The sequence below is a fragment of the Phalangium opilio genome, unplaced genomic scaffold, assembly GCF_054372755.1.
Source record: "Phalangium opilio isolate 3A_F unplaced genomic scaffold, DU_Popi_V2 ptg000352l_1, whole genome shotgun sequence".
NCBI classification, from domain to species: Eukaryota; Metazoa; Arthropoda; class Arachnida; order Opiliones; family Phalangiidae; genus Phalangium; species Phalangium opilio.
The window spans coordinates 6,720,478-6,727,643 of NW_028324228.1; the positions used below are offsets into that span (position 1 = coordinate 6,720,478).

General features: G+C 31.0%; 2 non-coding genes across 2 annotated transcripts; both read right to left on the reverse strand.

Annotated features, from left to right (window-relative positions):
* Nucleotides 1-645: 645 nt before the first annotated feature.
* Nucleotides 646-718, reverse strand: TRNAN-GUU (transfer RNA asparagine (anticodon GUU)). Its single transcript has one exon. It is a non-coding gene; the product is annotated as a tRNA-Asn (tRNA).
* A 73-nt stretch (nucleotides 719-791) lies between these two features.
* TRNAN-GUU (transfer RNA asparagine (anticodon GUU)) lies at nucleotides 792-864 on the reverse strand. Its single transcript has one exon. It is a non-coding gene; the product is annotated as a tRNA-Asn (tRNA).
* Nucleotides 865-7,166: the final 6,302 nt, after the last annotated feature.

Consider the following 7,166-nt stretch of genomic DNA (forward strand, 5'->3'; position numbering starts at 1 on the left):
TCGTCAGGTATTGTGGAAAAACTTTGACTTTATACGTTTTATCTTAGACTTCACAACACCGCTCCCGGGTGGGCTCGAACCACAAACCTTTTGAATAACATCTGAACGCTCTAACCAATGCGCCACGGAAGACCAAAAATTAAATGTTCGTCAGTTATTTTTAAAAAACTCTGAATTTTACGTTACATCTAAGACCTCACAACACCGCTCCCGGATGGGCTCGAACCACCAACCTTTCGGTTAACAGCCGACGGCGTTAACCATTGTGCAACGGAAGCCCAAAGATTAAATGTTCGTCAGGTATTGTGGAAAAACTTTGACTTTTTTCGTCACATCTGACACTTCACAACACCGCTCCCGGATGGGCTCGAACCACAAACCTTTTGAATAACAGCTGAACGCTCTAACCATTGCGCCACGGAAGCCCAAAGATTAAATGTTCGTCAGTTATTTTTAAAAAACTCTGAATTTTACGTTACATCTAAGACCTCACAACACAGCTCCCGGATGGGCTCGAACCACCAACCTTTCGGTTAACAGCCGAAGGCGCTAACCATTGCGCCACGGAAGCCCAAAAATTAAATGGTCGTCGGCTATTGTGGAAACACTTTGGCTTTTTACGTTACATGTGAGAGCTCACAACACCGCTCCCGGGTGGGCTCGAACCACCAACCTTTCGGTTAACAGCCGAACGCGCTAACCATTGCGCCACGGAAGCCCAAAGATTAAATGTTCGTCAGGAATTTTTAAAAAACTCTGAATTTTACGTTACATGTGAGAGCTCACAACACCGCTCCCGGGTGGGCTCGAACCACCAACCTTTCGGTTAACAGCCGAACGCGCTAACCATTGCGCCACGGAAGCCCAAAGATTAAATGTTCGTCAGGAATTTTTAAAAAACTCTGAATTTTACGTTACATCTAAGACCTCACATAACCATTCCCGGATGGGCTCGAACCACAAACCTTTTGAATAACAGCTGAACGCTCTAAACATTGCGCCACGGAAGCCCAAATATTTAATATTCGTCAGTTATTTTTAAAAAACTCTGAATTTTACGTTACATCTAAGACCTCACAACACCGCTCCCGGATGGGCTCAAACCACCAACCTTTCGGTTAACAGCCGACGGCGTTAACCATTGCGCAACGGAAGCCCAAAGATTAAATGTTCGTCAGGTATTTTTAAAAAACTCTGAATTTTACGTTACATCTAAGACCTCACATTACCGCTCCCGGATGGGCTCGAACCACCAACCTTTCGGTTAACAGCCGACGGCGTTAACCATTGCGCAACGGAAGCCCAAAGATTAAATGTTCGTCAGGTATTGTGGAAAAACTTTGACTTTTTACGTCACATCTGAGACTTCACAACACCGCTCCCGGATGGGCTCGAACCACAAACCTTTTGAATAACATCTGAACGCTATAACCATTGCGCCACGGAAGCCCAAAGATTAAATGTTCGTAAGGAATTTTTAAAAAACTCTGAATTTTACGTTACATCTAAGACCTCACATTACCGCTCCCGGATGGGCTCGAACCACAAACCTTTTGAATAACAGCTGAACGCTCTAAACATTGCGCCACGGAAGCCCAAAAATTTAATATTCGTCAGTTATTTTTAAAAAACTCTGAATTTTACGTTACATCTAAGACCTCACAACACCGCTCCCGGATGGGCTCAAACCACCAACCTTTCGGTTAACAGCCGACGGCGTTAACCATTGCGCAACGGAAGCCCAAAGATTAAATGTTCGTCAGGTATTGTGGAAAAACTTTGGATTTTTACGTCACATGTGAGATCTCACAACAACAAAGTGATTTCATCTCGATTGATCAATAAATAAAAATGTACCTCGATTTTTAATAACATTTTCAAAATCGACGTTTCTCGGCCAGAGAAGCACATTTTGAGTATTTTTTCACTTTTTTCAAATATAACCACTGAAACCATTATTTTTTTACTTTTTGCTTAAATTCAAGCAAGTGTAACGATATTCATTCAAAAAACTGTTTAAATTCACGTTTCAATAAGAAATCGTTGTCACGGATTTTGTATCTTGAAGAAAAAAAAACAAGCGATTTTTTCGGAAAACTTTAAAATGCATTTTTTTCTGTACAAATGTTTTACCGAATTCAGCTTAATTATCTATAAAATACTCATTAAAAGTGATTTCATCTCGATTGATCAATAAATAAAAATGTACCTCGATTTTTAATAACATTTTCAAAATCGACGTTTCTCGGCCAGAGAAGCACATTTTGAGTATTTTTTCACTTTTTTCAAATATAACCACTAAAACCATTATTTTTGTACTTTTTGCTTTAATTCAAGCATATGTAACGATATTCATTCAAAAACTGTTTAAATCCAATTTTCAACAAGAAATCGTTGTCACGGATTTTGTATCTTGAAGAAAAAAAACATGCGATTTTTTCGGTACACTTTTGAATGCATTTTTTTCTGGACAATTTTTTTACCGAATTCAGCTTAAATATCTATAAAATACTCATTAAAAGTGATTTCATCTCGATTGATCAATAAATAAAAATGTACCTTGATTTTTAATACCATTTTCAAAATTGACGTTTCTCGGCCAGAGATGCACATTTTGAGTATTTTTTCACTATTTTCAAATATAACCACTGAAACCATTATTTTTGTACTTTTTGCTTAAATTCAAGCAAATGTAACGATATTCATTCAAAAAACTGTTTAAATTCAATTTTCAATAAGAAATCGATGTCACGGATTTTGTACCTTGAAGAAAAAAAAAACAAGCGATTTTTTCGGAAAACTTTAAAATGCATTTTTTTCTGTACACATTTTTTACCGAATTCAGCTTAAATATCTATAAAATACTCATTAAAAGTGATTTCACCTCGATTGATCAATAAATAAAAATGTACCTCGATTTTTAATACCATTTTCAAAATTGACGTTTCTCGGCCAGAGAAGCACATTTTGAGTATTTTTTCACTATTTTCAAATATAACCACTGAAACCATTATTTTTGTACTTTTTGCTTTAATTCAAGCAAATGTAACGATATTCAATCAAAAAACTTTAAATTCAATTTTCAATAAGAAATCGTTGTCACGGATTTTGTATCTTGAAGAAAAAAAACATGCGATTTTTTCGTTACACTTTTGAATGCATTTTTTTCTGGACAAATTTTTAACCTAATTCAGCTTAAATATCTATAAAATACTCATTGAAAGTTATTTCATCTCGATTGATCAATAAATAAAAATGTACCTCGATTTTTAATAACATTTTCAAAATCGACGTTTCTCGGCCAGAGAAGCATATTTTGAGCATTTTTTCACTTTTTTCAAATATAACCACTAAAACCATTATTTTTGTAATTTTTGCTTTAATTCAAGCAAATGTAACGATATTCATTCAAAAAACTGTTTAAATTCAATTTTGAATAAGAAATCGTTGTCACGGATCTTGTAACTTGAAGAAAAAAACATGCGATTTTTTCGGTACACTTTTGAATGCATTTTTTTCTGGACAAATTTTTAACCGAATTCAGCTTAAATATCTATAAAATACTCATTTAAAGTGATTTCATCTCGATTGATCAATAAATAAAAATGTACCTCGATTTTTAATAACATTTTCAAAATCGACGTTTCTCGGCCAGAGAAGCACATTTTGAGTATTTTTTCACTTTTTTCAAATATAACCACTGAAACCATTATTTTTGTACTTTTTGCTTAAATTCAAGCAAATGTAACGATATTCATTCAAAAAACTGTTTAAATTCAATTTTCAATAAGAAATCGTTGTCACGGATTTTGTATCTTGAAGAAAAAAATACAAGCGATTTTTTCGGAAAACTTTAAAATGCATTTTTTTCTGGACAAATTTTTAACCTAATTCAGCTTAAATATCTATAAAATACTCATTAAAAGTGATTTCATCTCGATTGATCAATAAATAAAAATGTACCTCGATTTTTAATACCATTTTCAAAATTGACGTTTCTCGGCCAGAGAAGCACATTTTGAGTATTTTTTCACTATTTTCAAATATAACCACTGAAACCATTATTTTTGTACTTTTTGCTTTAATTCAAGCAAATGTAACGATATTCAATCAAAAAACTTTAAATTCAATTTTCAATAAGAAATCGTTGTCACGGATTTTGTATCTTGAAGAAAAAAAACATGCGATTTTTTCGGTACACTTTTGAATGCATTTTTTTCTGGACAAATTTTTAATCTAATTCAGCTTAAATATCTATAAAATACTCATTAAAAGTGATTTCATCTCGATTGATCAATAAATAAAAATGTACCTCGATTTTTAATAACATTTTCAAAATCGACGTTTCTCGGCCAGAGAAGCTCATTTTGAGTATTTTTTCACTTTTTTCAAATATAACCACTGAAACCATTATTTTTGTACTTTTTGCTTAAATTCAAGCAAGTGTAACGATATTCATTCAAAAAACTGTTTAAATTCAGGTTTCAATAAGAAATCGTTGTCACGGATTTTGTATCTTGAAGAAAAAAAAACAAGCGATTTTTTCGGAAAACTTTAAAATGCATTTTTTTCTGTACAAATGTTTTACCGAATGCAGCTTAAATATCTATAAAATACTCATTAAAAGTGATTTCATCTCGATTGATCAATAAATAAAAATGTACCTCGATTTTTAATAACATTTTCAAAATCAACGTTTCTCGGCCAGAGAAGCACATTTTGAGTATTTTTTCACTTTTTTCAAATATAACCACTAAAACCATTATTTTTGTACTTTTTGCTTTAATTCAAGCAAATGTAACGATATTCAATCAAAAAACTTTAAATTCAATTTTCAATAAGAAATCGTTGTCACGGATTTTGTATCTTGAAGAAAAAAACATGCGATTTTTTCGGTACACTTTTGAATGCATTTTTTTCTGGACAAATTTTTAATCTAATTCAGCTTAAATATCTATAAAATACTCATTAAAAGTGATTTCATCTCGATTGATCAATAAATAAAAATGTACCTCGATTTTTAATAACATTTTCAAAATCGACGTTTCTCGGCCAGAGAAGCATATTTTGAGTATTTTTTCACTTTTTTCAAATATAACCACTAAAACCATTATTTTTGTAATTTTTGCTTTAATTCAAGCAAATGTAACGATATTCATTCAAAAAACTGTTTAAATTCAATTTTGAATAAGAAATCGTTGTCACGGATCTTGTAACTTGAAGAAAAAAACATGCGATTTTTTCGGTACACTTTTGAATGCATTTTTTTCTGGACAAATTTTTAACCGAATTCAGCTTAAATATCTATAAAATACTCATTAAAAGTGATTTCATCTCGATTGATCAATAAATAAAAATGTACCTCGATTTTTAATAACATTTTCAAAATCGACGTTTCTCGGCCAGAGAAGCACATTTTGAGTATTTTTTCACTTTTTTCAAAAATAACCACTGAAACCATTATTTTTGTACTTTTTGCTTAAATTCAAGCAAATGTAACGATATTCATTCAAAAAACTGTTTAAATTCAATTTTCAATAAGAAATCGTTGTCACGGATTTTGTATCTTGAAGAAAAAAATACAAGCGATTTTTTCGGAAAACTTTAAAATGCATTTTTTTCTGGACAAATTTTTAACCTAATTCAGCTTAAATATCTATAAAATACTCATTAAAAGTGATTTCATCTCGATTGATCAATAAATAAAAATGTACCTCGATTTTTAATAACATTTTCAAAATCGACGTTTCTCGGCCAGAGAAGCTCATTTTGAGTATTTTTTCACTTTTTTCAAATATAACCACTGAAACCATTATTTTTGTACTTTTTGCTTAAATTCAAGCAAGTGTAACGATATTCATTCAAAAAACTGTTTAAATTCACGTTTCAATAAGAAATCGTTGTCACAGTTTTTGTATCTTGAAGAAAAAAAAACAAGCGATTTTTTCGGAAAACTTTAAAATGCATTTTTTTCTGTACAAATGTTTTACCGAATTCAGCTTAAATATCTATAAAATACTCATTAAAAGTGATTTCATCTCGATTGATCAATAAATAAAAATGTACCTCGATTTTTAATAACATTTTCAAAATCGACGTTTCTCGGCCAGAGAAGCACATTTTGAGTATTTTTTCACTTTTTTCAAATATAACCACTAAAACCATTATTTTTGTACTTTTTGCTTTAATTCAAGCATATGTAACGATATTCATTCAAAAACTGTTTAAATCCAATTTTCAACAAGAAATCGTTGTCACGGATTTTGTATCTTGAAGAAAAAGATACAAGCGGTTTTTTCGGAAAACTTTAAAATGCATTTTTTTCTGGACAAATTTTTAACCTAATTCAGCCTAAATATCTATAAAATACTCATTAAAAGTGATTTCATCTCGATTGATCAATAAATAAAAATGTACCTCGATTTTTAATACCATTTTCAAAATTGACGTTTCTCGGCCAGAGAAGCACATTTTGAGTATTTTTTCACTATTTTCAAATATAACCACTGAAACCATTATTTTTGTACTTTTTGCTTTAATTCAAGCAAATGTAACGATATTCAATCAAAAAACTTTAAATTCAATTTTCAATAAGAAATCGTTGTCACGGATTTTGTATCTTGAAGAAAAAAAACATGCGATTTTTTCGGTACACTTTTGAATGCATTTTTTTCTGGACAAATTTTTAATCTAATTCAGCTTAAATATCTATAAAATACTCATTAAAAGTGATTTCATCTCGATTGATCAATAAATAAAAATGTACCTCGATTTTTAATAACATTTTCAAAATCGACGTTTCTCGGCCAGAGAAGCTCATTTTGAGTATTTTTTCACTTTTTTCAAATATAACCACTGAAACCATTATTTTTGTACTTTTTGCTTAAATTCAAGCAAGTGTAACGATATTCATTCAAAAAACTGTTTAAATTCACGTTTCAATAAGAAATCGTTGTCACGGATTTTGTATCTTGAAGAAAAAAAAACAAGCGATTTTTTCGGAAAACTTTAAAATGCATTTTTTTCTGTACAAATGTTTTACCGAATTCAGCTTAAATATCTATAAAATACTCATTAAAAGTGATTTCATCTCGATTGATCAATAAATAAAAATGTACCTCGATTTTTAATAACATTTTCAAAATCGACGTTTCTCGGCCAGAGAA